We start from the raw sequence: 22,784 nt of genomic DNA on the forward strand, positions 1-22,784 counted from the left end.
ACAGGCTCACACCTGTCATCCTAGCTACTCAGGAGGCTGAGGTCTAAGGACTGCAGTTCAAAGCCAACCCAGGGAGGAAGAGTCCATGAAACTCTTATCTCCAATTAACCACCAGAATAAATAAAGAAATAAGCCAGAAGTGGAGCTGCGGCTCAAATAGTAGAACACCAGCCTTCAAGTGTATGTGTGTGGTGGGTGGGAGCAATGGGACAACACCCAAGTCCTGACTGAAGCCCAGCGATGCCACAGCCATGCGCGCGCGCGCACACACACACACACACACACACACACACACACACAATGCATCAGAGGAAGGGAGAGAAAGTGGATGCTGCCAAGAAAATAAGAAAAGCAAAGCTGAAACAAAAGCGTCTGTGGTTTGGGGCTCAAGGACACCACAGTTGACTTCTTAGGATTCAATTTCAATAGAGTGACAGAACAGGAAGCTGGACTGCCAACCCATGGGGCACGAGGAAGAAAGAGGAAGCGAGCCATCTCGCTGTGAAAGGAAAGGAATAAATAGACTGGAAGGGAAAGCAAGGTCAGGCAAAGGCGTGCGGGCTTCTTGGGTGCTGTTGACAGGAGGTACTTGAACACAGAGGTCCAGGAGTCCTGAGTGTGGGCCACGTCAATCACGACCCTGTAATGGGAAGACTCCAAGGGGGCCAGGAGGAGTGGGGGTGGGGAGGAGGAGGGGATGGGAAGGAGGGGGCAGGGAGGAGGGTGGCTCTGGGGGAAGAGAGGCTCTCCTGTTTGTCTCTAGCTGGGAGACAGCCAGGGATGAAGACCTATCCATAAACAACAGAGTTTTCATGGAGAATTGACAAGTTGCAATCTTGCAAATCTGTTTTCATCTTTTCAAGAAAATAAGATGGAACCAGGTGCTGGTGGCTCACACCTGTAATTCTAGCTACTACTCAGAAGGCTGAGATCTGAGGATCCGGAGGATCAAAGCCTCTCTGGCAGGGAAGTCTGTGAGACGCCGATGAACCAGCAAAAAGCTAGAAGCCGAGTTGTAGCTCAAGTGGTAGAGCACCAGCAAAAAGCTCAGGCACAGTGGCCAGGCCATGAGTTCAAGACCCAGTACCAGCACAAAACAACCAGGCAGGTTGTGTGTCAGTCTAGACAGAATCCGTACACCGATCCATGCAGTTCAAGCAGGGATCAAGCATGACCCAGAAACTGGGTAAAAGTATTTTAGGCACAGAGGGTGGAAGAGGGAAGTCAGCAGCGTGACAGGAGTCTGCAGAGCCTCACGGAGCAGAACTGAAACGCCCTGCGTGGGCAGCAACAGAGGGGCCGTTCTAGTGTTATTATTATTATTATCATCATCATCATCACTGTTGTGGTTATTATTTATTTTATAGTACTGGGGATCAAAACAGGGGACTATTCTTTTTTTTCTTTTTCCTAGTTTTTTTTGTTTTGTTTTGGTTTTAGCTTTGGAAATGAGCCATGGGAAAAAATCAAAGACAGCTCATTGTCTTGTCCAGGCCAAGTTTTATCGAATACAAATAATTCTTGGGCTCCTGAGAGGCCCAGAGTTGCTGCTTCTGCTTATCATCATCATCATCATCATCAATTATTATTGTTGTTGTTGTTTTGTTATATTTGTTTATGATACCAGGGATCACACCCAGGGCCCTGCATGCTGGGTAAGTACTCTGCCAGCTTCCTCCGCAGGTACAGGGAGACAATTAAGGGCCCTGCTTTGCACTGGCACTGGGTATTCAAGTCTGAAAGCAGTATACAGAGAAGTCGAGTCTTTTCTATTGCAAAACGAGGGGAAATACTGTGCAGAGTAGCGTACCTGTTCGGCTTAAAGCCCCAAAGGCAATGAGGGCCAGTGTTGGACCCAGTCTAGTGGAGGCTGGCCTGGGCTCCCTCAACACTTCTCACAGAGCAAAAGGGATGGCAGGTGACCCCCCCCCACTCCCACTGTCTCCCAGACACCGTACCTATTTGAGGAGACCCTAAATCAGAGCACCATGCCAAGACAGCCCAAGATTCGCCTTATGTGGCCTTGGGCCGCTGCACAGTTCTGAACTACAGGGCTAGGACCGTTCACAACGTCTCACTCTCTCTACACCAGTGACACCTGCTCTTTAAAGTGACATACCACAATCCTTTAATGGAGTTATTCGATGGCTCTATTTTCATTTTCAATATCCACAGGGGAATTGGCGTGGGGCCTGCATGGCTGCTGGAAAGGCCAGGGGCCGACTCAATCTATCAACAGTGCACTGGAAATAGGGGCAAATGACAATCACCCACCAAAATGGCTTCTCTTTAGTGTCAGAGCCGTCTGAGACACCTCCTGTTTGAATGAGCCCCGTTCACCAGGGATGTGTCTGAAGACGGGGATTTCAGCCCTGTCTTAATTTTTCACTTCTCAACCGCAGTGGAGGCTGGGGAGAGGAGCTCAGTGGTGGAGCACTTGCTGGACATGTGCAAGGCCCTGGCTTCCCTCCTCAGCACTGCAAATCGTAGAGTAAGAGAAGGAAACTCAGGGCTGGAGATAGCCCCATAGTAGAGCACTTGCCGAGCATGTTCAAGGCTCATGAGTACCAGCACGTATCCCCCAAAGAAAGAAAATAAAGAAGGAAGAGAGGGAGGAAGGAAAGGAAGGAAGGAAGGAAGGAGGTGAGGGAGAGAGGGAGGGAGGGAAGGAAGGAAGGAAAAATTGGATTGGTTGCATCCTCTACCAAAGATAATGCCTTTTCATACATTCATTCTGTGTGTGTGTGTGTGTGTGTGTGTGTGTGTGTGTGTGTGTGTGTGTGTGTGTGTGTATGTGCTCGTGCCAGTACTGGGGCTTGAACTCAGGGCCTGGAATTCTCTGCTTAGCTTTTTCACTTACGGCTGGTGCTCTCCTACTTGAACCACACCTCTACTTTGATGTTTTGCTGGTTCATTGGAGATCAAAGTCTCACAGACTTTTCTGCCCCAGCTTGAACTCATCTCCTCAGCTCTCAGTCTCCTGCGTAGCCAGCATGATGGGTTTGAGCCGTGTGCAAGACTTCCACATGCTTTTTTTTTTCAAGTGTTCACTGAGATCCTGTCCCAATGCAGAATGCTCGGCAGGTGGCACCAGCAGGCGGAACACCCTCCTGACTACCCACTAGTGAGGACTTGAGACAGCTGGGGGCAGACCTCTGGCAAACCAGGGCTGATAAAGAGCTCCAGAGTTCAAGGGCGGCAGCTCAGGGAAGCCTAGCTCCATGGCACGTGGTCTGGGGCTGCACAGATAGGGCTCAGCATGGACACAGATACAAAGGCCTGGGAGGAGGCAGCTGCAGTGGGAGCTGGAGGCCAGCCAGGCCGTGGACCGGTAGCAGCAGCTCATGGCTTCCTGAGTTTGTTTGAATATGAAAGCAATGATCTTTTTGCTTCAGATCTTAAGTAAAATGCAAGCCATGAAATGGGGAGATGGGCGGGGCGGGGGGCGCGGAGGGCTGGGCTTAGCTCTGCTTTGGTCTGTGGAAGCTGATGCTCCTGGTGCCCCTGCTGTTCCCCCTGTGTGGATACTGTTCTACTAATGCTCGGCTCGCCATTTCCCTGTTCCTCCCGCATGGCTGTTCTGCCTCCATTTTTTCCTGACTGTATTACTTGACATTCATTATGAGAACTGCAATCAAAAAGAACTTCTCCGTCTCTTCCTGTGGCCTCAGGCCTGAGCTGATGTCCAAAGCGGACTCATTGCTCATCTGACCTGTGAGACTCCATCATGCAAATCAAGAGGCACCAATCTTCATTTTCTCTTAAGAACTGGTGCCAGGAGCCATGCCAATATCTCACACCTGTCATCTTAGCTACTTAGGAGGCTGAGAATGGGAGATTCAAGGTTCAAGGCCAGCCTGGGTAGAAAAGTCTGAGAGACTCCATCTCAATGGAAAAACACCAACAACAAAAACTGAGCCTGATACTGCACAGTGGTTATCCCAGCGATGACCCAAAGCCTCAAACAGGAAGGTCTAGTCCAGGCCTGCACCTTGGCAGGAAGTGAGACCCTATCTCCAAAATAACCAGTGCACAGCCAGGTGCTGGTGGCTCACACCTGTAATCCCAGCTACTCAGGAGGCTGAGATCTGAGGATCGTGGTTTGAAGCCACTGGACAGGAAAGCTGGTGGGATTCTTCATCAATTAATCACCAAAAAGTTAGAAGTGGAGCTGTGGCTCAAGCAATAGAGTGTTAGCCTCGAGCACAAAAGCTCAGGGACAGCGCTCAGGCCCAGAATTTAAAACCACAACAAAAATAGTACAGAAAAAGGGCTGGAGGCATGGCCCATTCGTCTGAATAGCACCTGCCCAGCAAGCAAGTGGAGGAGGCGGCAGGAAACTTCCCAGGCCATTAAAGCATGCATGGCCCCAAACGCAGCACATATCTGAAAACTGTCGATTTACACAAGCAGTGTACGTCTGCCAGGCCATCCCCAGCAGGTAGCATTGGCACAGAATCTCAGTGGTCTGAAGAGAGCATGGAATTTTTGCTGGCCCACACCTAGCTACTTAGGATTTTCTGAGGATTGTGGTTCAAAGCCAGCCTGAGAGGGGAAAAAAACAATCATTGAGAACTTCTCTCCAGTTAGCCAGCAGTAGAGCAGGAAGAGGCTAAGCATGAGCACAAGGCCCTCAGTCCAAGTCCCAGTACCAGCAGGGGGAGGAGGGGAGAAAGGGAGGGAGAGAGGGAGGGAAGGAGAGAGAGAAGGCGAGAGGGGAGATGATAATCTTGAAGTTTACTGTAGATTCATTCTCTTTCCTTTTTATTTTTTCAAGATAGTCTCACTCCAACTCATGATCCCCCTGTATCAGGCTCCTGAGTGTAAGGATTACAGGCATGTGCCACCACACTCAGCCACTTTAGACTCTCTGCTCACTGAACACATCCAGATGGGCCATGTATCCAAGGTGTCAACTCTCCTTGCTGAACCCATGGGCGCATGAGTCCACACACAAGCAACGCCCCGCCACATGGAGATGACCCACTCTGAAAAGGAACAAATTGCCCCTGAACCAGAAGAGATGGCACAGAAGAAAAAGACACTCTCGGAGACACATATGGCCCAGAAATAAATTTAGTATAAAGTCAATGTAAACGAGAGCTTAAAAGAGAGAGAGAAAAAGAAAAGTTTAACAGGTCAAGTAGCATACACCTATAATCCCGGTACTTGAGAGGCTGAGGCAGAAAGATCAGGAGTTACAGCCTAGCCTGGGCTTTGTTTCAAGACAAAAAAATAAACAATGCAGCTCAAACTTAAAAGCCTTTCCTACTTGAGTAATTAATTACCCCCATAACATTATCAGTATTCCTGTTTCCAAACAATAATCGTAAACTTCGCTAGACATTTTTCAGCTGGTCAAATCTATAGCATGGCTGTGTTACACTACAGAAATAGAATAGAACCCGGAAAAGATTCTGGGCCATTTTACCTGAGCTAGGCAAAGGCAGAGCCCCCGGTGGCTGGCTTCTCTCTCCGCCTGTCCTGAGGAAAGGCAAACGTAGCTAATTCCACAGTGGGGTTGTCCTTTAAGCCAGCCTCCAGTCCACGGCGAGCTGCCTTAGTTCTTGAAGATGAACCCAGAACAGAGTGGATAAATACACAATAGAACCCTTTGTGGTCCATCTGCCCCTGACAATGGCTACAGATTCATGCCAAACGATACAGTTTTGCAAACTTTTAAAGATTCCCACAGCTTGTTTCCGATTTCTGCCCGCTGCTGGCGCTTGACATCAGAGGAGGACTGATCAGCCGACAGCACTGAAGAAGACGGAGCCACTGACAACCATGGCCCCGCTGTCTGTGGTTTCATCCACCCAGCCCCGCAGGTGCGGGTCATTCCCAGGCCTCGAACCTGGGATCTCAGTGCTCAGCTGCCTCTTTGGCTTTACCAGCCATTTACCCCTAGGGAAAGATTTCCCTTTTTTCTTAATTTTTGGTGGCAGTATTAGGGTTTGAACTCAAGGCCTCCTGCTTGCTAGGCTGGCACTCCATTGCGAAGCCACGCTTCTACACCTGTTTCCTCACCGGTACTTTTTAGAATAGGATCTCATTTCTCACCCGGGTGCGCACCTGAGCCATGATCCACCTACTATAGGTTTCCCATCCCTACAAGGATGACAGACAAAACACATTCTATGCTGAAAATTCACCTCCCCCTAAACATGTATTGATTTAGAGTACACGTAAATTATTCCTCAGAAAGAGAGTAAAAAAGCGTTTCCTTGGTGAACAAAAAATTCAAATCTTACAATAGTGACATTAATATCCTTTCTTTTAAAAAGGAAGAAATATATATATATATATATATATATATATATATATTAAATGATATTTTAAAAATTTCTTTCATGAATGGCATCCAGGGAGAGTTTTTTTTTTTTTTGGTCCAGTCCTGGCGCCTGAACTCTGGGCCTGGGCGCTGTCCCTCAGCTCTTCAGCTCAAGGTTAGCACTCTACCACTTGAGCTACAGTACCACTTCCAACTTTTTTCTTTTTGCTTATGTGGTGCTGAGGAATCGAACCAGGGCCTCAGGCATGCCAGGCAAGCGCTCTACCACTGAGCCACCTTCCCAGCCCCTCCGGGGAGAGTTTGGAATGTTGTTTAATCAAGTATTTTCCACCGTTGGTATTTTTGCATTATACCATGTATTTGTTTCAAGGCCAAAGCGTCAGGGTTTGGTTTTGATTACAAGCTGGAAACGTTTTGGTTGTAATCTACATATTCCATTCTTCCACACACAAGAGCTTTCCTGCCTTCCTTTGGGGCAAATCTTCTCTAGACACATTTATACCACAAATACTCTTTCAACCTGGCTAACTTTCTGCTAGGAGACTGATTATTTACAGTCCCAGTGTTTATTTACTTCTTATTTGGCTTAATTGCCTCTGTCATTAGACAAATATTTGTTCATTCATTAAACATTTATTGAGAATCTTCTAGGTCCTTGACTCTCTGCCCAGCACTGAAGCTTAGGGGATATCAAAATAAATATAAGATTAACGACTCTATAACCCCTGATCATAACACTATAACCCCTGATCTTAAAAAGGTGGATCACAGGTTGGTAGACCAAGGACCAAGGGCTCCTCTCTCCACCCAATGATCATGACCATGTTTGTGCTATACAATCAGAGCCAGGAATAAGGAGAGGCAAAACACAAACCCAGAGGTGTCGGAGCCATGCAGGGTGGACATCTGAGAGGAAAGCTCAGCTCTGAGGCTCCAGCTTCTCCCTGCTCCTGACCCTCAGTGTCATATGGCTGTCACTGACCAGTGCAAGCAGGCCAGGTAACACCATTGTGCATGAGACAAGGCAGGGAGGTTGTGTGATGTGAACAGTGGCAGGTGTAGGACTAAATCTTGAGACACACTAGCTCCCTGTGTGTGTGTGTGTGTGTGTGTGTGTGTTTATTGTGCTGGTATTAGGGCTTGAACTCAAGGCCTTGTGCTCTTGATTGATTTTTCCATTCAAGGCTAATGCTCTAGCACTTGAGCCAAACCCCCACTTCTGGCTTTTTGCTGGTTAATTGAAAATAAAGAGTCTCGTGGACTTTCCCATTGGGCTAGCTTCAAACTGTGATCCTCAGGTCTCAGCCTCCTGAACTGCTAGGATTACAAGTATGAGCCACCAGCACCCAGCTTCTCAGGGTCATTAGGTTTTATTAGAAACAGACATGCATACACCCAGTTACCACTTACCATCTTCCATTTAAGAAGAGGAGTTTCAAACACTGTAGATTCCAAACCCTCTTATATAAAATGGTCTGATAACTCCAAGAAATGGAAAGGAGAGGTTCTTTTAGTGTACTGTTTGCAGTTCTTTCTTTTCTCTTTGGTTTGTTGTCACTGGTTTTTTTCATCTCTGTACCCTTTGTCTTGTATACAAGTTTATCTGATTTGGGAAAGGGATAGGAATCACAGAAATGGCGGGACAAAGGATGAACCAATGCAACTAGACACTATGTTTAGAATGAACTTTCAACTTGGGGGATAGTTGTTGGGGGGAAGTGGAAGAAAACTAGGGAGGGGGTTCAATTACTTGTGTAATTATAACCCCTCTGTACATCACCTTTACAATAAAATTTTTAAAGAAAAATATGCATTAAAATTCCCAAAATAATTGAAAATCTAGACAAAATGATTACATAACAGAAGAGATAAAAGGGAATTATATAATTTAAAAATAGAACAAAACAGTCTGATATTTACATAACCTGTGTATGTCTTCTCATACACTTTCAGTAAACTCTAGATGATTTATAACATCTAGTGCAATATAAATGCTGTGTGAACAGTTGTTAAGCTATATTGTCTAATGAATAGCAGCAAGGGGAAAAAAAGATCTGTATATGTCCAATATAGACATTTTCTTTGGCAGTACAGGACAGTGAATTCAGGGGCTAGCATTTGTTAGGCAGGTGCTCTACTACGTGCCTCTAACCCATTTTTGCATGGGTAATTTTTGAGGTAGCGTCTTGCTTTGTGCCTGCTAGGCTTTGATACTCCTACTTGGGCTTTCTCATGTTGCTGGCGATGACAGGCACACGCTCCCACGCCTAGCCTTTGGTTGAGAGGGAGGCTCACAAGTTTCTTGTTGCCCGGGATGACCTTCAACTTCAATCCCCGGATCACTACTGCCCACAAGGATTATAGGCTTGAGTCACCATGTCCAGCTTGATACTTTTACCAAGCACTTTCGATTCTGAGTTGGTAGAAAGCTTGAATACAGAACCCACAGATACAGAAGTTGAGAGAGAAAGAGAGAGGAAGAGAAGGACAGAGATTGATTTTAAGAACTTGGCTCATGCACTTGAGGAAGCTTGGCAAACCCAAAATCTGCTGGGGCAGCCAGCAGCCCAGAGGCCCGGGGCCAGCCGCAGGCCAAGTCTGCAGAGTGTCGCTGGCCAAGTTCCTGCTTCTCAGGGAAGGTCAGTCTTTCTGCCGTTCAAGCCTTCAGCTGACTGGATGAAGGCCTCCTGGGTTATGGAGGGTTATCTGCTGGCCACAAAGTCTACCAACTGAAATGCTGACCACATCCCAGAATACTCTCACAGAAACCTCCTGAAAAATGTTTGCCCCAGCCTCTAGTCACCTTAGCCCAGACCAGTTGACACATAAAATTGTCACCATCTGAATGACGCACATTAACACTGACTTCATGTATATTTAAGGGTGCACATCATTAAGGAGTCATCTTTGCTTTGAGGTTTTCCTTCCTCTATCCTGATTCAAGTCTGCTCCCCTCTAAGAATATGGCTCTGGTTCAGGCCCTTCTAAGATCCCTGCAGTAACTGCCTGATATCCAGCCACTTTTTCTCAGTCCATCTTTCTGGAACAGAGAACCATGCTACCCCTTCTGGGGCCCCTCATCACAAATGGAATAAATAGGTTCCAGATGGGCATATGGGCTTGCGGGGGTCCCAGCCTGGCCACAGCGCTGCCTGGCCACCTCACAAGCAACCATCTTGTATTCCTTATTTTGTCTTCCAACTGCATACATATTCACACTTTCCTCAAAGGCAGCCCCTTTCATTCCCCTACAGGTCTACGCTCTCTCCATGTTTCGTATTCTAGCTTAGTAATGCCCTTCATAACTACCTTCTTCCAGCTCTTGTTAGACAACCCCACACTCCAAATCCTCTTTAGAGCTATTTTTGAACTCGAGACTTGGTGCCATGCCTCCAGCCCTTTCTCTTTTTTTAAATTATTGTTTGTTGTTGTTGTATTGTTTGGTTTTTTTTTAATGGCAAAGCAAAGAGTTTAATAGGGGGAAAGAGAGAGTAATGAAAACAGTGAACTGAGCTGGATGGCTAAGAGGATTTCAACTTTCCAGGATTTGGAGAGAGTGGGAGATTTTTTTTTAGTATAACAAGATTAACATAGAGAGAAAGAGAGAGAAACACATCTTACTCCCTAGGCAGGAAATGGGAATTAAAGACTCCTATTTAGTTATTTCTTACACAGGGTCTCACGTTGATGTCCAGGATTTGTCAGATCATGATCCTCCTTCTGAAGCTTCCCTTTGTAATTAAGACCATAGGCATATGCCACCAAGCCCAGTTTATTGATTGAGATATGATCTCGCTAACTTTTTTGCCTCAGCTAGCCTTGGAACTGCAATCCTACTCATCTCTGCCTCTTGCGAAGCTGGGATAGCAGATGTGAACCACTGTACCTAACAACCTGTCTAAATCTAACAGCTGGCTCCATTTTCCTCAGGCATTTTATATTTCATGAAGGCTTGTCTAAAGTCAGCTTGCCTAGCAATCATTCCCTGGCACTGCTCTCTGAGCCTTTGGGCAGCCCAGTGGTGATGCAGTCTTTGTCGGGCTGCATCCAAACCAGTGGACCCAGTGTTTGATGAATGGAAAGCTTTTTAGCAAGTGATTCACCATTCATTCTCTGAATGCTTAAGATCCTCAGCAGACTTTCAGCGAATCTTCATTTACCAGAAGCAAGCATTCGTTTGAGGCATTGCTAACTTGAATTTAATTCTGCAGAAGCAAGATAGCAATTATGAGGAATTAGCTGGCTAAAATAGTACATTTTCTTATTTCCCAACAGCTAATCAAAGGCATTACAGCTTAAGTAAATTTTATTTAGTACTAATTTCATTGGGGGAGGCAGGGATATTAACCTATTTATAACAGTAAACTGTCTCTGTTGAGTAAAAGATGGCCAGTCACTGTGTGAAGATCTGCACAGCCACTCCTTGGGACAAGAACATTCTGGAATGGCTTCCGGTAAAACAATTACCCTGATGATTCTCCAACCACTAGGCAAGTCCTAACAGTGGCAGGACTTTCTCTTTGCCGATAATGACCAGGTATCCCTCTCCAACCCAGAAGCACAGCACTTCATCAAGCTGTGAAATTACAACCTGTCCCATCATGCATATGGACCCCAAAGCACACAATTAGGGTGCTGGGATCTGAACTCAGGGCTTCAGATTGCTAGGCTTAAGTACTCTGTACTTAAGCACAGAGTACTTAAGCCATACCTCAGCCCGTTAGGTGTTACTTGAGGATACAGCATTATTTTACTAATGGCATTTGCTGGGCACTAGGCCGCTCATTATGACAGTCATCCTGGTGAGCACCCTGTCTCTGAATTTAACCCAAGCTTGAATACGATCAGCCATTGCAAATACAAAGAGACCAATCATTTCTCCTCCCAATGCTGTTCCCTGACAAGGGCCTGTCTGTGAACTGTTTGTCTTCATCATGTGATTTGATAATATGTGTTTGAGTTACAGCAATTTTGCTAAAATTGCTTTAGGCAAGGAGATCCCAAACCCATATGGAATGGAAAGCTTTTATCTTTCCAGAAAAATTTTCACTAAAGCCCTTTGTGACACGATTTCGCTTTTCCCTCCCTCCACATCCAGCCAGCACACATCTTCTACCTAAAATGTTTGACAAGTAAAATTTTAAAAAGCATCACATAAAGTGGGTCTTTTTTCCTTACTTCCTTCCTACCTTCCTTTCTTCCTTCCTTCGTTCGTTCGTTCCTTCCTTCCTTCCTTTTTTTCCATTTTCTTTGTTTGTGCTGGTGCTCAGGCTTGAACCCAGGACCTCACAGTCTTACTTGGCTTTTCACTCAAGGTTAATGCTCTACTACTTGAGCCACAGCTTCGCCTTTGGTTTGGGGGTGGTTAATTGGACATAAGAGTCTCATAGATTTTCCTGCCTAGGCTGACTTTGAATTCCAGCGCTCAGATCTCAGCCTCCTGAGTAATTAGGATTACAGGCATGAGCCACCAACACCTGGCCTCCAAGTGGATGTTTCTGATAACTTTAGCAATGAAAATAGACCCGGTTTATCAGGACAGGTTCCAAAGCTTGACAGTTCTATCCCACCATCTGGGAGCTGTGCCTTGCTGTGCAGCTAGGCTGTAGCCAGCATGTCAATAAAGAGAAACAACATTCAGTAAACAGGTTTCTGGAGAGGTTGTGTAAAGATCACTACCCTGCAAAAACAATAGGAGTAAGCCAGGCGCCAGTGGCCTGTAATCCTACCTGCTCAGGAAGCTGAGATCTGAGGATCATGGTTCAAAGCCAGCCTGGGCAGGAAAGTCTGTGAGACTCTTACCTTCCATTAACCACCAAAAAAATCAGAAGTGCCACTGTGGCTCAAGTGGCAGAGTGCTCACCTTAAGCTGAAAAGCTCAGGGACAGCTCCCAGAGTACAAGCCCCACAACTGACAAAAAAAAAAAAAAAGGATTTTTAATATTAAGTTCCTGGGAATTGTATTTTAAAACAAATATAAATTAAGAATCATTTCCTATTTTTCCTGTGTTCAAGTTTTACATTTAGGGCTGGGGATGTAGCTCTGTGGCAGAGCACTTGCTAGCATGTGTGAGGTCCTGGTATTGAAAAATAAACTCGTTGTGAGTTGAGATTTTTCTCAGTGTAGCCAGCCAGTTCCTTAAGGCGAAGGACTCATAACCTACAGAGATGAACTGAGAAAGTGATGAAGAGTCTCAGAAGTGGAGACCACATTGTTTCAATTGGAAATCAAGAGAGAAAGACTGTTCTGCTTTCAGATTTTCCTGTTGTCTTTGATTATCCGTGAAAAAGACCCAGGTGTGGTGGCACTCAGAAATCTGAGGAAGGAGAATCTCCAGTTCAAGACCTGCCTGGGAGCTGGGTGCCGGTGGCTCACGCCTATAATCCTAGCTACTCGGGAGGCTGAGATCTGAGGATCGCGGTTCAAAGCCAGCTCGGGCAGGAAAGTCCGAGAAACTTTTATTGCCAATAAACCACCAGAAAACCAGAAGTGGCGCTATAGGTCAAGTGGTAGAGTGCTCGCCTTGAGCTGAAGAGCTGAGGGACAGCCCCCAGGCCCAGAGTTCAAGCCCCACGACCAACAAAAGAAAATAAAAAAAGACCTGCCTGGGCTACATATAGAAATACTATCCCAGCTGGGAGGCTGAGATCTGAGCATCATGGTTCAAAGCCAGCCCAGGCGAGAAAGTCCGAGAAACTCTTATCTCCAATAAACCACTCGAAAACTGGAAGTGGCTCTGTAGCTCAAGTGGTAGAGCACTAGCCTTGAGCTGAAGAGCTGAGGGACAGCGCCCAAACCCAGAGTTCAAGCCCCACAACCGACAAAAGAAAGAAAGAAAGAAAGAAAGAAAGAAATACTATCCCAAAAAAGGGAAGAAAAAATATGCCCGGCACTGGTGGCTCACACTTGTAATCCTACCTACTCAAGAGGCTAAGAATTGAGGATCACGGTTCCAAGCCAGCGGAGGCAGAAAAGTCCCTGAGACTTTTATCTCCAATTAACCAGGCAAAACACAGAAGTAGCTATATGGGTTAAATGGTAGAGTGCTAGCACAAAGAGGCTCAGGAACTGCGCTCAGGCCCTGAGTTCAAGACACACACACACACAACTAAATCAAGCCACTAGATCAGATGTTAATTCCCATGAAGTCACTTATCGGCCATCTGGCAAATATTTGTTCATTTGATTTATGTGCCTATAGATTTGTTTAACAAACGCTTGCCAAGACTGTATATGGTGACTGCTGCAGTCTCTCATTTAAGTGGACTGGCAAAGTAGGTCACCAGCAGGCTGTTAAAGGTTAATTCAATTTAGTGTACGTTCTTTGTAGGGATCATCCTCTTTCCAGAGACTGCTTCATAATCTTAATCCGGTTTGACTCCTGCCCGCTGTGTTTACAATCTCCCTGTGAGATTGTAAGGTGCCTAAGTAGATGTCTATAGAAACCTCGTGAAAGCAGCCCACTGGACATCAGTGAACAGAGCCTTCCTAGCCTTGTGAGCTTCTGGAACACTAGACCTGGCCCTGTCCAATCAGTGGTCAGCACGTGTCCTCTGTCCTAGCGTAGGCCACATCACAGGTCCTGGTCCTGCGACTCCATTTTCAGGCCTTGGGTGCCCAGTGCTTATCTTCGTGTGATGCTCCTCCCAAGGCCTTGAAGTGATGCCACACTCCTGCCCTCCCCCAAGGCCACATTCTCCCTGTCCTCAGTGCACAGGCCCTCCCTTCTTGTCCAGACTCATCACAGTTCTCAGCGCCCAACATGTGCCCCAAGGTCTCCTGCAGTGTCCAGGACACTACAGCTTTCTGGATCCAGGCCACGCCCTCAGCTCTGGGCACCCTCTGGGCCTCCATCTCTTTGGTCTTGGAAGTTCTCTGTCTGCCTTGGGCCGGCTGTTCGTCAGGGCTATTCAAAGAAACAGACCAAAAAGATGTGTGTACATACAGAAAGAGTCTACTGTCTGTTGTTATAACAATACCATAGTCTGAGGTTTATTTTTTAGTAATTGCTCTGGTCTATGATAAAATGGATGCATCTAGAGATGGCCTTCTTGTGGCCTGAGGGGACATAGAAGCCTGGTGTGTATGTGTGTATGTGTGTGTGTGTGTGTGTGTGTGTGTGTGTGTGTGTGTGTGTGTGTGTAGTGTCTGTCTGTCTGTGTCTGTCTGTCTGTCTTTGTCTCTGTCTCATTGTTGCTGGTCCTGAGGCTTGAATTCAGGACCTGGATGCTGGCCCTGGCCCTTCTCTCTCTCTCTCTCTCTCTCTCACTCACTCTCTCTTAGTGCTATACCACTTGAGCCACAGCTCTACTTCCAGGTTTTGTTGGTTAATGAAGATTAGAATATCACAGACTTCCCTGATTGGGCTGATTTCTAACGGCCATCTTCGCCTCTCAAGTAGCTAAGATTACAGGCCAGAGCCACCCGCAGTCAGCCCCTGCTCTCTCTTCAGATGAAGCCACCGTATTGGATAATGGAGGCTCCACTCTGCAACCTTGTCTAATCCTGTTCATTTCCCAAAGGTCACACCCTTAAACACTGTTCAAATTAAGCATTCTCTTAATGTCACACAATGGAGATTAAATTTCAACATTAGTTTCAGAGGAGACAAAGAAAGACAGAGAGAATAATGAAATGATTCTAAGGTCTGGCAGGCTGGAGATTCCAGGAAGAGTTGCAATCCAAGTCCAAAGTCCACCTGCAGAATTTCTTCTTCCTGGTTGGAGGGGGAAAGAGACATTCTTTGTTGTCCTCAGGTCTTCAACTGATTAGGTGAGGTCCACCTACAAGATGGAGAATAATCAGCTTGACTCAGTCAACTGAGGGGCCTAATCTGCTCGAAAAAGAAGTCTTCACAGAAACATCCAGGGTAATGTTTAAATAACTGTTTAGGTACTGAAGCCCAGACATCATGGCTGGCTGGCTTAAACCACAGAATTTTATCTTCTTGTATTTCCAAAGTTAAGACATCTCAGCTCAAGATGTCAGCAGGATTGGTTTCTTCCAGGACTTCTCTCTTCAGCTTTCTTCACATGCTCTTCTTTCTATGTCCAAATTTCCTCTTTTTATAAAGCCATCAGTCACACTTGATTAGAACCTATTCTATGAACTCAGTTACATCATTACAGACACTGGGTAATACAGCTGCCTTCTGCTATACTGGAGAATCAGGGCTTTAACCCAGGAATTCCAGGGGTACATGGCCCAAAATACCACATCGTTCATTCATTTAGGTGTAGAATTCATTTTTTTGGGGGGTCCGGTCGTGGGGCCTGAACTCTGGGCCTGGGCGCTGTCCCTCAGCTCTTCAGCTCAAGGCTAGTGCTCCACTTCTGGCTTTTTTCTTTTTGCTTATGTGGTGCTGAGGAATCGAACCCAGGGCCTCATGCATGCAAGGCAAGTGCTCTACCACTGAGCCACCTTCTCAGCCCCAGAATTCATTTTTTTTTTTTAGCATTGAAGGAGGGGAAGTTACCGTTGCTTATAATTCAGGAAACAGACGCATATATGTTAGTTGAAGACTAAGAAAAAAATCACTTAGGGGAGAATTTGAGATATTGTTAGAAGTCACTTGCTCGTTTGTTGTTTTTGTTTATTCTGGTGTAGGTACTGGGACTTGAATTCAGGGCCCGGATACTGTCTTTTAGCTTTTTCGCTCAAGGCTGGCAGTCTACCACTTGAACTACAGCTTCACTTTGGGCTTTTTGGTGGCTAATTGAAGATAAAAGGTTCATGGACTTTTCCTGCCCAGGCTGGCTTCAAATTTCAATCCTCAGGTCTCAGCCTCCTGAGTAGGTAGGATTACAGGCATGAGTTTACTGGCTTTTTTTGTTTGTTTGTTTGTTTGTTTCAAGGTAAGAATTTAATGTCTGCAGGAACTTTTCCAGCTGGATAGTTGACATGATAATTACAGGGTACAATGTGTTAACTGCAAAATTGTGCTGTAGCCGGGTCCTCTCCATATTTCCGGCAGATCATAGTCCCATGCTTACAATCCCTATTTATTGGAACCCTTGATGGAATGAACTTCTCAGCTAGCAAAGAGCTCCTTGAATCAAATATTTCACCCATGTCTTCAGGGATAGTTCCTAGAGTAAGTATCAGGAACAAATCACAATATTACTTATTCAGAAATGTTCTAATTTCATCCTAGCTTAGAAAAGACAAGTCAATTATTTTTATTTGCACTATATAAAGGATCATGTCAAATGTCAAGATAAATCACTTAAGCTAGTCCTGTAGTTTGGGGGTTTAGCAACACAACAGGAAGATGAGATTTCCTTTTTAGTGATGAACTTTCCTGATAGCCACTTTTGGCTTTCAGTAACTTAGTTTCTAAACTGACTTCAAACACAGCATTCAGAAGCTACCCTCAAACTTCTCATCTATTTTCTTTTGCCTGTACTGAAGCTGGAATTTAGGGCCTGGGCACTCTCCCTTAGCTTTTTCACTCAGAGCTGGCACTTTACCCCTTGAACTATGCCTCCACTTTTGGTTTGTTTTTGCTAGTTTTGTTGGTAATGAGAGTCTTAACAGACTTTTCTGCCCAGGATGGCTTCAAACCTCAATCCTCAGATTTCAGCCTCTGGAGTAGCTAGGGTTACAGACATGAGCCACCAGCACCTGGCTGGATAATAAATTTTTATTAGCATCTGTTAGTTATACAAGAGGATCTTGTGTTACCATGGGCACATATACCTACAAGGTACCCTGATCAAATTTACCTTCTCCAACTCTCTCCCTCATCTCTCTTTTCCCCCTTTCCAAAACAACCTCAACAGATGTCGTTGTTCCTCGCCCAGATTTTTAAGCAACATCCCTGTGCAGTTTAAAGATGCCCACCTTGTTGAGTCACAGCAAAGTGATTCTTGGCTGGCGCTGCTTCCCATAAGAAAGCATTGTAGGAGACACAGTAGCTAGGGACTGAGAACATTGGCCACTGCCAGGTTCAAAAGGATGGGCACTATTTAAAAAAAAATGGAACCTCTCAGCTAGGCTGCTCTCTTTTTGTTAGAACCTAGATGACTACAGTTAAAGAGGTTCCAAGGTTAGTGACAAGATAGTCTTCACTAGTAACAAGGCATTCTTCATTCACTGGATATGGTGATACATTCTGTAATCCTAGCAATCAGGAGACAGAGATAGACGTATCACAAGTTCCAGATTCACCTAGGCTGCCTAGTTGAGGCCAACCTCAACTGCACAGTAAGACTCTGTCTCAAAAAGCTAACATCAATTCTAGCTTCCCAGGAGGCTGAGATCTGAGGATCATGGTTCAAACTCGGCCTGGGCAAGAAAGTCCATGAGACACTTACCTCCAATTAACCACCAGAAAACCAGAAGTGGTGCTGTGGCTCAAGTGATAGAGCACAGCACCCAGGCCCAGAGTTCAAGCCCCACAACCAACAACAACAACAAAAAAAGCTAACACCAAATAGAAATGATAGTAATTATTTCTTCAGAAAGATATGCTACATGATGATAAATGCAATTCTGTGTTGTCTGTCTTTTCTTTAACTATGTAAAGAGCATCCTACATTACAGGGTTGCAGCATGACAAAGTAAACAAAACACCCTGTTGTTTGGAGGTTGAATATAGCCAGTTACCTCATGGGGGAAAGGTTTGTAGCCACACTTGCTTTTACTTTGTAAGGTAAGGATTTTCTAGGCCCCAAATCAGGGTATGGACCCAGTATTTCCAGAGCCAGAAGTCAAGAGCCCAAACTTACCATGATAGTTCTGTTCCATTGCATGCCCCTCTGGCTTGACATGCCATGCCACACCTCACTTCCAGCTCTTCTAGGCCAAGAGGACAGCCTCATTCTAGAAAAATTCTAGAAGAATCCTTTCTAGAGACCTCATTCTAGAAAAACTCAGGGATGCTGCAAAGGTACATACTTCTGCCTTCCCAAACAGACACTCAAACCTTATCCATTTCTCACATCTGCAAGTAAAAAGAAAAAATCCAATCCAATTATAGATTGATTTTTCCTTCTCTATGATGAAATTATCTATTAATAATAAAATAATACACTACTCATTAATTAAAAGCTCATTAGGAAAAGAAACCATTAAGGGATATGTATATATCTAAGAAATACACACACATATATGTATATAAATATGATATATATCTTCTCTTGGATCCTAGCTAGATATAATATATAATATTGTATTTATTTATAAGTATGGTTATAAATATATTTATTAATAACATATTTGGTAATAAGTATAATTATTTGCTATTTATACATAATATAAAACATAGTCTACATAAAAGGATATAATAGTACATACTGTGCTTTATTATATATAATACATAATTATAATAACATATAATGAATAATCAAGTATTGGTTCACACAATTGTGGAGGATAAAGAGGTCCATGAACTCAAGAGAGCTAATAGTAAAATCTAAAGTCCTCTGAGCCAGAGAGGTGATGATCTAGATTGCAATCATGGCTGAAACCCTAAGAACTAGGAACACTAAGGAAAGAAGATAGTGTTTCAGCTCAAGTGGTCAGAGTGCAAACACAACCTTCTTGCTCTTTTTTGTCCTAGTTAGGCCCCCAAATGATTGAATGATGGGCCACTCACACTGAGAGAAACCATCTGCTTCTCTCAGTCAGCTAACACAATGCTAATCTCTTCCACAAATACCCTCAACAGAGACCTAGAAACAATGTTTAACTAGCTATCTGGGCATCCCCTGGCCCAGTCAAGTGGATGCATAAAATTAGCCATGCTCTATCCTTACCAACATTTATTGATTCTCAGATACACTCATAGAAATGTAGAATCTTGGAAATACAGGACCAATCTATCTCAAGAAGAACTCAGATTCAGTTTCTTCAGCCATCCTTCTTCACCTATCATTTTTGCATAATGCCATCCTCAACTTCAATTATCCAAATTTAAAATCCCAAATGATTTGGTGTCATTTTCAATGTAATCTTAGCTACTCAGAAGGCTGAGATTTGAGGATCACAGTTTGAAGCCAGCCTGGGAAGGAAAGTCCATGAGACTCTTACCTCCAATTAGCCACCCAAAAAAGCCAGAAGTGGAGCTGTGGCTCAAGTGGTAGACTGCTAGCCTTGATCGAAAAGCTTAGCAATAGCACTCAGGTCTGAATCCAAGCCTCCAAGTCTAGTGCACATGCATGAGCATGCACATGCGCACATGCACACACACACATATACACACACACATTCACATGCGCACATACACATACACCACATACACAAGAGACTACTGATTTGGGGCAAACCACTTAGCATTGTGGGGGAGAGTTGTCTCAGATTACCTTGCTTAAAATGAGTAGGTTGTACAGATGGTATGATCTCCATTCTGCTGTCATTTGTTTCCATTTGCAAAAACAAACAAAAACCCTACCCCTTTGCTCCTTAATGATCTGTAGAAATGATTCCAGAAAGAATAGTCTTTCCTCTCTGCAACTTACATCAGCAAGTTTATTAATTTAGGCATTCAGTGTTAAGATTTCATTTACCAGTAAAATTCTCTCATCCCCAATCCCCACCCTCTATGGACTCTTCAAAGGATTAGAAATCTTTTATTTCCACAATGGAGCTATTATTATTATTATCATTATTTTATTTTTACTTTAGTACCACTATCCTGAGAACTATTATCATCATATCACTTTAGCAAGTTGCTTTAAGCCAAATACTATAACCTATGGTAGAAAAGTTTGTGGAGGAGATATCTCAGCCACTAGAGACCAATGAAAACATTGTCACAGGCTGTATTTGTCAGCATTGTGATTTAATGATTTTGTTTCCTGTGTGTCACCTAAGATGTATTAAATCCAATTTCCCTATAAGAAGCTTGGATATATGAGTAAAGCTGTCTTCAACTTTCAGCATTGGAATACATATTGAATGGCTATAAGGATGATTGGGTCCATTCAGGCAGCTATCAGAAAGATATCTGCATTGGTTCTATGGCATGACCATCCAGCAGTCAGCAAACTAACACTGACAGTGGGCAATTCTCTGATTCTGAAGTAGGGGGTAGTGGTGGTGGATTATTAACTGAGTTATGAAGCCAGTGCCAGCAGCTCATGCCTACAATCTTAGCTACTCAGGAGGCTGAGATCTGAAGATCAAGGTTCAAAGTTAAATTTAGGCAGATAAATTTGAGAGACTCCACTTAACCAGCAAAAAGCTGATAGTAAAGCTGTGGCTCAAGTGGTAGGGTCCAGCCTTGAGCACCTACTACCCAGGCCCTGAGTTCAAGCCTCAGTACCAGAAAACAAAACAAAAGAAATGAGTTATAGTTGTAAGTGTTGGCTGTGCGTGGTGACCACTCCTGTAACTCCAGCACTCAGGAGACAAAGGCAGCAGGGTCTCAATTTCGAGGCCAGGCTAGGCTACACAGGGGTTGAGACAAGGTTTCACACGTGCACACATGTGTGAGGACACACTCACATAGATAGCAGCTGCACTCACCTTTTCCAAATGTCTCACCAGTGACTTCAACACTCAGAAATGAGACTGTATCTTAGTCTCAGATGTGGCTCAGTTGGTAGAACACTAGTCAATGAGCAAAAGGGTCAGGTAAAGAGTTCACGTCCCAGTACTTGGAAAGAAAGAGAAAGAAGAAAGAACAAAAGAAAGAGAGAAAGAAAGAAGAAAGGAAAAAAGGAAGAAAGAAAGAAAGAGAAAGAAAGAAAGAGAAAGAGAGAAAGGAAGGAAGGAAGGAAGGAAGGAAGGAAGAAAGAAAGGAAAGAAAGAAAGAAGGAAGGAAAGAAGGAAAGGAAGGAAGGAGGATGGGTGGAGGGAGGGAATGGGGAGGGAGTGGAGAAGGAGTGAGGAAGAAGGGAAAGAAGGAGGAGGAGGTAGTGGAAAGAAAGGAAGGAAGGAAAGAAAAGGAAAGGAAAAGAAAAAGGGAAAAGGGAAGGGAAGGGAAAAGGGAAAGGGAAGGAAGGAAGCAAAGAGGGAAAGAAGGGAAGAAAAGAGGGAAAGAAGGGAAGAAAAGAGCCTTCAAAACATGAGAATAATTAAATGTATATTTGGTATAATATGGCTGAAATCTTTATCGTTGCATGTTTAAACTGTCATTTTGTTATTCTCCAGTGCTGGGGATCAGACTCGCAGCCTTGTACGTGCAAAGCACATGCTCTACCTCTCAACTACATCTCCACTCATCTTCCTTCTTTCTGCATTCAGTGGAAATGTCTCCTCCCCCAGGTCTTCTGACCTTCCTCAGTGCTACATGACCCTATCTTATTGCACGTTCCAGTTTCTTCTATCCTCATGGCATGGTGAAATGTGTAGAAATCTTATGTCTTAGAGAACATAAAATTTTTATGTCCTGGATTGTAAAGTCCTCTGGGTCAGGAACTACAGGAATGCACTAAGGTATCTTTGGGCTTATATATCTTACTGGGTTCTCAGTAAATTAGGGAGGAGAGAAGCAAGGGAAGAGAAAAACATATCAGTAACAGGGAGGTGAGGCCCGGTGGTGGACTCTCCCTCTAGGGGAGTATTCCGGAGTACGTGAAGCCAGGATTCTGGAGGAGCTGGTTAAAAGCCAGCTGACTAATGAAAGACATTGTGTCTGAACAATCTGGAGTGGATGGAGGAGGGAGAGAGGGAGCCTGGGAACTTGTTTTCCAAAAGAGTCACGCCAGACACCACAGCTCAGCTTTCCTTGTCTCACCTGTGGTTTCCAAGTCCGCTTGCTGAATGGGTTCACTTGCTCCATTAAAGAAGTCAGAGCTTCTTGGCCAGGTACTGGTGGCTCATGCCTGTAATCCTAGTTATTCAAGTTCTGAGAATTATAGTTTGAAGCCAGCCTAGAAAGGAAAACCCAGGAGTCTCTGATCTCCAATTAACTAATTAAAAAGCTGGAAGTGAAGTGGAGCCAGCCTTGAGTGGAAAAAGCTAACGGGCAGGTCCTGACTTCACACCCCAGTTCTGGCACGTGTGTGTGCATGGACACACATGTGTGCACACATACATACATACACACAAAAAGAAAGCCAGAAATTTTTTTAATTGTGAAAATACTGTACAGAGGGGTTGCAATTACATGGGCAAGATAATGAGTACATTTCTTATCAAGCATTGTAGCCTCCTCCTTTGTTTCCCCTTCCCATCCCATCCTCCCCCCCACCAAAGTTGTAAAGTTCGTTTTTGACATAACAATTTGTACGTCTCATTGTTGCAATGGGTCCACCTGTATCCCTATTTAAACGATTCGTTTTTTCCCTTCCCCTCCACAAATTAAAACATCAAATACAGTGAAAGCAGGGGTTATACCATGGGGGAGGGACATACAAAGCAACAAAGAAATAATCTTATAAATGTGTTAGAAACAATCGCATGAAAGAAAAAAAAACATTTGAATACATATCTTAGGGTTCATTTCCCTAACATCAGCTTATCTGACCTTTTCTGCTTGACTCAGACATATACTAGTTATTGCAAATAAGGGAAACCACGGGACCTATGTTTCTTTGGGCCTGG

Source organism: Dipodomys ordii, unplaced genomic scaffold (genome assembly GCF_000151885.1).
Source record: "Dipodomys ordii isolate 6190 unplaced genomic scaffold, Dord_2.0 Scaffold43, whole genome shotgun sequence".
In the NCBI taxonomy this organism is placed as follows: Eukaryota; Metazoa; Chordata; class Mammalia; order Rodentia; family Heteromyidae; genus Dipodomys; species Dipodomys ordii.